The sequence below is a fragment of the Apium graveolens genome, chromosome 6 (assembly GCF_009905375.1).
Source record: "Apium graveolens cultivar Ventura chromosome 6, ASM990537v1, whole genome shotgun sequence".
NCBI classification, from domain to species: Eukaryota; Viridiplantae; Streptophyta; class Magnoliopsida; order Apiales; family Apiaceae; genus Apium; species Apium graveolens.
In genome coordinates, this window is record NC_133652.1 from 113,006,192 (window position 1) to 113,014,917 (window position 8,726).

At 37.0% G+C, this 8,726-nt stretch overlaps 1 non-coding gene across 1 annotated transcript; it reads left to right on the forward strand.

The window, feature by feature from the left end:
- The first annotated feature begins 3,763 nt into the window (after positions 1-3,763).
- On the forward strand, positions 3,764-3,870 carry LOC141669522 (small nucleolar RNA R71). Its single transcript, XR_012553799.1, has one exon. It is a non-coding gene; the product is annotated as a small nucleolar RNA R71 (small nucleolar RNA).
- The last annotated feature ends 4,856 nt before the right edge of the window (positions 3,871-8,726 follow it).

An 8,726-nucleotide genomic window follows, 5' to 3' on the forward strand; every position in this document is an offset into this window, starting at 1 on the left:
AAACAAGAAATGTTTCTAAGGCATATACATGCCATGTGGTCGCCAGTTATGAGTTGGCTATTTCTTTGAAGAATCAAATGCGGCAAACACAAGAAAAACAAGTGGTGTGAATTAAGCTATTTGTCCAATTATTTTTGAAGACTACAAAAGCAGTAATTGAATATTTATTCAATTGGTTATCTTTTTCAGTTCAACAGAAAGTGTTTATGGGAGTTCCAGTAAAGAACCTCATTTATTAAGCTTGTAAACATAGTGTTGGGCTACTGAATTTATTGTAGCTAATCAATTCATTGATTAGATTGTAGCAACCTCAAGGATTATATTGATAAAACTATATATTTCTCGAATTGTTTTGTGTCTATTTTGATTCCGTACTTATAACGAAGAACTTGTAAACGAATCCGAAAAGATTGTAGGTATCGTATTCAACCCCCTTCTACGATACTTTGGGACTAACAATTGGTATCAGAGTTTTTGATTGACATACAAATCAAGTTCCGGATAAAGAAACAAGTTCTTGAAAATTTTTTTGAAATTTTTTAATTTTCAAAAATTTTCATTTCTTGAAATTTTTGAACTTCAAATAATTTTAATTCCGCCAAGATATGAATAACCAAAGAATTGGAAGTATCAAGGTCCCCCCATTCGACAAAGATAATTACAACCCATGGAAGAAAAAGATGATGCTGTTTATAAAAGTTTCGAATCCACTTTATGTTGGGATATTACTGAATGGACCTTATGTCCCGATGGAAGTAGTTGCTGAATACACTACTGCAACTGGTGTAAGAATTCTTTTCTCATCTACTCCCAGGGATCCGTCTAAATATATGGAGACTGACAAGGAGTTGATAAATCTGGACAAAGCCTTCAACTCATAATTATGGAATCGACCGATAATAATATGAGCCATCAACTTCTAGGAAGTAATAGTGCAAAGGATATGTGGGACACTATTGAGCTTTTGATAGAAGGTACGGAAGAAGTCAAAGAGAAAAGGATGGATATTTTGACTACTCAGTATGAGGCATTCAAACTTCAACCCGGAGAAACACTGTCTTCACTCTTTGAGAGATATACAAGACTGTTAAGCGAATTAAAGCTACAAGGGAAAGTTTATCCTATACGAGAGTCAAACAGAAAGTTTATGCTGATGGTCGCAGTTCACCTGGAACAAAAGAACACATCAATCAGGGAAAGAGCTTATTTTATTACCATGTCCCTAGATGTGATTTATGGAAAGCTAAGAACCCATAAACTGGAGCAGGAGTAGAGAGATATTATCTATGGACCTGGTTCTATTGACAGTAAGAGTACGACACTTGCAAAAACCACTGCACTTGTAGTTCGTGAACCTGAAACCCAAGAAGTCAAGGTTACACCCTCCTCAACAATAAAGGAGATTGTTGTGGCTGAAATTACTCATGGTGAGCCAGAGGATGAAAGTGAGTTTTACACTCAGTAAGAACTTAAATAGTTGGAGGACAAATCTATGGCATACATGGATGCACAATTTAGTCATGTTAGATTCAGAAGGAAACCCAACTATAAACCAAGGGGTTCATTAGGGAGATTTCAGAAAGGAAGCTACTCATCAGGGTCAAGCTCCAAAGGAGGCTACAAGTCAAGATGGTTAGACAAGAGCAAAACAAGATGTTACAACTGCAATGAGTTAGGGCACTTTATATCTGATTGCAGAAAGCCCAAGGCAGAAAAAGGAAAAGATTCCTATGAAAAGAAGGAAAATTTTAAAGATCCGAAGAGACAGAATGAGAAGCTGAAACAGAAGCGGAATGCTTATGTGGTTAAGGAAAAGGGAAGAGCATATATTGCTAAAGGAAAAAGCTGGGATGATACTGATTTGGATGAAGATGAAGAGTATGTGAATCTAGCTCTTATGGCAGACTCTGTAGCGGAATCACCACAATCATCTCAGGTACCTGAACTTACCACTATAGATATGTATGTGTCTGAATACAAATCTACTGTGCATGAACTTACTTTAGAATTGTATAATGTTCATACAAGCATGCTTCCATATAAACTTGAAAATGATAAGTTAGTTCTTAAAGCTGAGAGTTTAACCTTTAGAAATGAAGAATTAGAATTGCTTGTAGTGGGCTTAGAAGACATTAAACAAAAGAATGAATATCTAGAGAATAAGGTTAAGTGCAACGCAAACATAGAAGCCATTCTTTGAACACAAATTGCCAATTTAGAAAAGCAGTTACAAGTGTTTTAGAATGCAGCTTTGACTCAGAAGGAGATAATAGATAGTCAGAGATTATTGTCTAAGACTTCAATAGGACTTGATTATTCTAAGCTCAACAGTAAGAAGCATAGTGGTGTATCTGAGATAAACATGTTTGTCTCAAAGAAGGTACCATATGTTATTAAGGATGTTGTATCTCCGTTGTTCACTGAGTCTGTTTTAGAACCTTTGGATGAAGTAAGTTTGCTAATTGTTGAGTGGCATTTATGATACTTCATAATGATTAAATAAGCTTTGAATTGATGCGTTTGTACTCAAGTTGTTAAGTGTTTTAACGTGTTTTCTAGTGTTTTTGCATTTCAGGCATTATCTAGGTAATCAGGTGAATTGGCATTGTTTGGTGCTAATTTTGTGTCAAGGTGGTGTTGGAATAAAAGCTCGTGGAAAGCCGGCTTGAAGCAGTTTCACCTTTATTGAAAGAATACTCTTCATAAATTTCGCATAACTAGGCATTTGCTCCAGAGCCTCAGCGAAAGGTATATTGATGTGCAGTTTCTTGAACACCTCCAAAAATTTACCGAACTGCTTATCCAGCTTTTATTGTTACAATCTCTTAGGGAAAGGTGGTGGGGGATAGAGCTATTTCTCCCATGTATTACCCTCAGGCAGAGTGTGTTCAACAGTAGTCTTCCTTGGTTCCGCCGCTTTCTCCTTTTGCTTAGCTTCTTCATCACCAGCTTCAGCTTCTCCTTCTTTTGCTTTTTCAGCCTCAACAACTTTTCCAGACCTTAAGGTAATAGCCTTGACTTGCTCTTTAGCTTCCTTCCTGCCTGACACTTCAGTATCACTGGGAAGTGTGCCAGGTTGACGATTGAGCACTACATTGGCTATTTGACCGATTTCATTTTCCAAGGTCTTGATAGAAACCGCCTAACTTTTGCACAATAGCTTAAGTTCCTCAAAATCAGCACTAGAGGGTGGAGCTGCACCTCCTTTTGAGGATATGATTGCCTTTGAGCATAATGTTGTGGTTGCTAGAATCCAGGTGGATTGAACTGTTTACTTACGCCTTGCTGATATGGTTGCTGAATAGCATTCTGATTATTACTCCAGCTGAAATTTGGATGATTTCTGTTGTTAGGATAATAAGTAGATGGCACAGGCTGCTGTTGTCGCTGATAATTGTTCACATACTGAACAGATTCATTAACAAGAGAACACTGATCCGTAGCATGAGAACCTGCACAGAGCTCACAGACCATAACTATCTGATTGACCCCATAGGTGGCTAGAGAATCGACCTTCATAGACAGCGTTTGGAGCTGCGTTGCAATAACTGTAGCTGCATCGACTTCCAGAATACCTGCTACCTTCCCAGGCATCATCCTTTGAGTTGGGTTTTGATGCTCATTTGCAGCCATAGTCTCAATAAGATTATAAGCCTCAGTATAGCTTTTGTCCCACAATGCGCCTCCAGCTGCTGCATCGAGCATGGGCCGAGATTGGGCCCCCAAACCATTATAGAAACCAGTGATCACCATCCAATTAGGAATTCCATGATGTGGACACTTTCTCAATATCTCTTTATAGCGCTCCCAAGCTTCGCACATAGATTCTGTAGGTTGCTGCGCAAACTGAGTAAGAGCACTCCTCATAGCCGCAGTCTTCGCCATTAGATAAAACTTCACCAGAAACTTTTGCGCAAGATCTTGCCAAGTAGTGATAGACCCAGCTGAAGGGTTTTTAGCACATAAACGCAGCAAAAACGTAAATTTAATCTTAAAAAAACTGAAACCCTCCGCAGGATCCATGCGAAAAATAATATTTAATTCATAGTTCAGTGTGTTTACCTTAAGAAGCTTTACGTTAATGGAAAGATGGAGGTCTTTAATAGCGATCCAAGAACGATGAACGGAGATCCTTAGCAGCTGCTCCTCAAGTGTGAAGCACTCCACCGGTATCCACCAAGAAAACGATGTAATGAAAGAGGAGGAGATGGAGAGAATTATGGTTTTGTAAATCTTTTTGGTTGAGGCAAAAATAGGGTCTATAATAGTATATTTATAGGCAAAATTTTCAGCTGAAAATTTTCCCATAAAATATTATTATTATTAACCCTTTATTATTCTCACTAATAATTAAAATACCTTTTAATTATTAATCCTTTTTCTAAACTCTATAGAAATAATTCTCTCTCTTAATTTAATTTCCAAAAATTAAATTCTTAATTAATAATATTAAGAACCTTTTATTAATTAATTTATAATCAATTAAATCTCATTTAATCAATTATTAAATTTGCCAATTAATTATTTATTTCATAAATAAATAATTATCAGCCATATTAATTAATTCCTCCACCATTAAATCATTCTCTTTTATGGTGTGACCCTGTAGGTTCAATATTAAGCCGTTAGTAGAAATAAATAATATTAAAACTATTTTATCATTATTTATATAAATTCTCTAATTCATTAAATATGATTAATTAATTAATCATATTTATTCTACATCGTGAGGGATATTTCTCAGTATATCGTGACTATCCGGATAATACGAATTCACTGCTTAGAATACCAAGAACCTATTCAATGAGTAGTTACCGTACAATCAATTCCTTCTACCCTGCAATGTCACGATTAAATACAAGGCATGGAAATTGTGTCAAGCCTATCTTATTTAATCACTTACTTTCCCATTCACTATGCTTAATTCTATTTAATATAAATTAGAAACTCCTTTCTAATTTCATTCACTCTGGCCAGAGATTCCTGAACTAGCATAAGTGGATCAGCATTGAACATTCTCTTCCTTCACTGGAAGGGGTAGATCCTTTATTGATCATACACTATCTTCCTGTACAAATTCCTATACCCAGTAGAGCCCTTATAATTTTCCCTTGAGACTAAAAACTAAACCAAAGCATAGTTCAGTGTACACAATATGACTATGATGACCTCAAGTCTAAGGATACTTGTACAACTATCACTATATGAACAACTGCTGACACGTGAGTGAACTCCATCAGTTGTTTAGCTGTGTGAGTCATGTTCAGTGAACTTATTCTATAATAAGCACCTACATACTAGCTATAGTGTCACCACACAAATGTCTATGAGAACAGACATCCTTCATAATGAAGCAAGCATAGTATGTACTGATCTTTGCGGATTATTAATTACCAGTTAGTAATCCTACGACCAGGAACTATTTAAGTTTAGAGTTATCATCTTTTAGGTCTCATTATTATGATCTCATCACAATCCATAAAAAGCTTTACTCTAAAATGTGGTATATCTTATTTAAACATTTAAATAGATAGAGCCCGCAATAAAAACAAAACAAGTCTTTTATTAATATCAATGAAATCAAAACAGATTACATAAAAGTTATTCCTAAATCCTCATACATGATTGGACTTAGGACATATCTCTTTCAATCTCCCACTTGTACCAAAGCCAATCACTCTGGTATCTAATACTGATCTTGTCGTTATGACGATCAAAGTGACTCTGAGAAAGTGGCTTTGTGAGTGGGTCTGCTACGTTGTTATGTGTGTTAACTCTCTCGACGTTGACTCTCCTCTATTTTCAACTCAGATTCACCACCAAAAACAAGAAAGATGTCCTGAGTCCTTCGCATGAGTCCTTCGCAAGTACTTAAGGATGTTTTTCACTGCTTTTCAGTGGTCTTCACCTGGATTGGACTGATATCTGCTCGTCATACTAATTGAATAAGCAACATCAGGCCTTGTACACAACATCGCGTATATGATAGATCCTATTGCTGAAGCATAAGGAATCTTACTCACACGGTCTCTTTCCTCAGGTGTCTTAGGAGACATTTTTTCGGAAAGAGACACTCAATGGCTCATCGGTATGAGACCTCTTTTGGAGTTTTCCATGCTAAACCTTTTAAGCACTTTCTGGATGTATGTACCCTGGGTAAGACCTATCATTCTTCTAGATCTATCTCTATAGATCTTCATACCGAGAATGTAGGATGCTTCTCCCAAGTCCTTCATGGTGAAGTTCTTTGATAGCCATACTTTGACTGATTGTAGCATCGGTATATCATTTCCTATAAGAAGTATGTCATCCACATACAATACAAGAAATGTTACCGCGCTCCCACTAACCTTCTTGTAGAAACATGGTTCATCTATATTTTTGATAAAACCAAACTCTTTGATTGTCTCATCAAAATGGATGTTCCATCTACGAGAAGCTTGCCTTAAACCATATATGGTTCGCAGCAGCTTACACACTAGGTGTTCATTTCTCTTGGAAAGAAAACCCTCTGCCTGTGTCATATACACTTCCTCCTCAAGTTCCCATTGAGGAAGGCCGTTTTCATGTCCATTTGCCAGATCTCATAGTCGTAGTAAGAAGCAATCACAAGCAAAATCCGAATTGATTTTAACAGGGCTACATGCGAAAAAGTTTCATCAAAGTCAATCCCTTGCCTTTGTTTGAATCCTTTTGCCACGAGCCTGGCCTTATAGGTCTCCACCTGGCCATCTGCTCCAATCTTTCTTTTGTATACCCACTTGCACCCAATAGGCTTAACACCTTCAGGCGCCTCAACCAGAGTCCATACTTGGTTGGTATACATAGATTCCATTTTGGATTTTATGGCACTATACCATTTCTCTGAGTCAACACTACTCATAGCCTCATTATAGGTCACAGGGTCGTCATCATCAATGATTGACAACTCATTATCATTCTCAATGACAAGGCCATAATACCTCTCAGGTTGGCGAGACACTCTCCCTGTCCTACGAATGGGCTGTTCCACAGAAGGTTGTTCAGTCTGAACAGATGTTTCCACTTGATCTGTAGTAGTTTGTGCTTCTTGAACTTTATCAAGTTTAATTTTGCTCCCACTGTTTCCTTCAAGGATAAACTCCTTTTCCAAGAAGGTAGCATGTCTGGAGACAAACAATCGATGATCGGTGTAAAAGTAATACCCCAAAGTCTCTTTAGGATATCCCACAAAATCACATTTTACAGATCGAGATTCCAGCTTATCTGGGTCAACTTTCTTGACATAAGCTGGACATCCCCAAATCTTAACGTGTTTAAGACTCGGTTTCCTTTCTTTCCATATCTCATATGGTGTTTGAGGAACAGATTTGGAAGGCACCTTATTCAGTAAATATGCTGAGGTTTCCAATGCATAACCCCATAGGAATACTGGAAGATTCGCATAGCTCATCATGGACAGAACCATGTCTAACAAAGTTCGATTTCTCCTTTCAGATACCCCATTCAACTGTGGAGTATATGGAGGAGTCCACTGGGAGACTATACCATTTTCTTGGAGATAATCTAGAAACTCTCCATTCAAGTATTCACCACCTCGATCTGATCGAAGAGTTATAATACTGTGTTTGGTTTGTTTCTCCACTTCATGTTTATATTCTTTGAACTTTTCAAAGGCTTCAGACTTGTGTTTCATCAAATACACATATCCGAATCTAGATCTATCATCTATGAAAGTAATGAAGTACGAAAATCCATCCATGGCTTGCGTAGACATTGGTCCACATACATATGTGTGTACCAATCCTAGCAAATCTGCAGCCCTCTCTCCATGTCCACTAAATGGAGATTTGGTCATTTTACCCAATAGACAAGACTCACATGTAGGATATGATTCAAAATCAAAGGGGTCAAGTAACCCTTCCTTATGCAATGTCCGCAGTCTATTTTCACTAATATGACCTAGCCTATAGTGCCATAAATAGGTCAGATTTTCATCATCTCGTTTTCTTTTATTAGTTTGTTCAATCTGAAGTAAATCATGCCCTACGTCACATACATACAGACCATTATTTATAATACCACGTCCATAAAGAACATTATCTCTAAGGATAGAACATTCATTATTATTAATAATAAATGAAAAACCATCGAAATCCAACATAGGGATATAAAAAATATTCCTCACAATAGAGGGAACGTAATAATAATTATTCAGAATAATAGTCTTGCCCGTAGGCATATGTAAACTAAATGATCCTACAGATATGGCCGCAACTCTTGCTCCATTGCCCATACGTAGAATCACCTCATCTTTTTCAAGAGTCCTACTTCCCTTTAGTCCTTGCAACGAATTGCAAATATGAGAACCACAGGCGGTATCTAATACCCAAGTAGAAATTTGACCTAGTGACATATTAACTTCGATCAGGAATATGCCTGAATCAGAAGTGGTAGTCTTACTACCCTTCTTCTTCTTTCATTCTGCAAGGTAAACCTTACAGTTCCTCTTCCAGTGCCCCAACTTGTTACAGTGAAAACAAATAGCTAAATTAGGACCAGTCAACTTGTAACAACCCAAATTCGGGGTCAAGATTTGGTATCACCAAACAATCTTTACATAAAATAAAAGAATATTCAATTAACCCCTTGAATCCGGATCGCTTACAGGTTATGGTATAAAATAAGAATCTAACCCTTTACAACTCACAATAACTAAAATACAAGTGTAAATACCTTTGAACTAA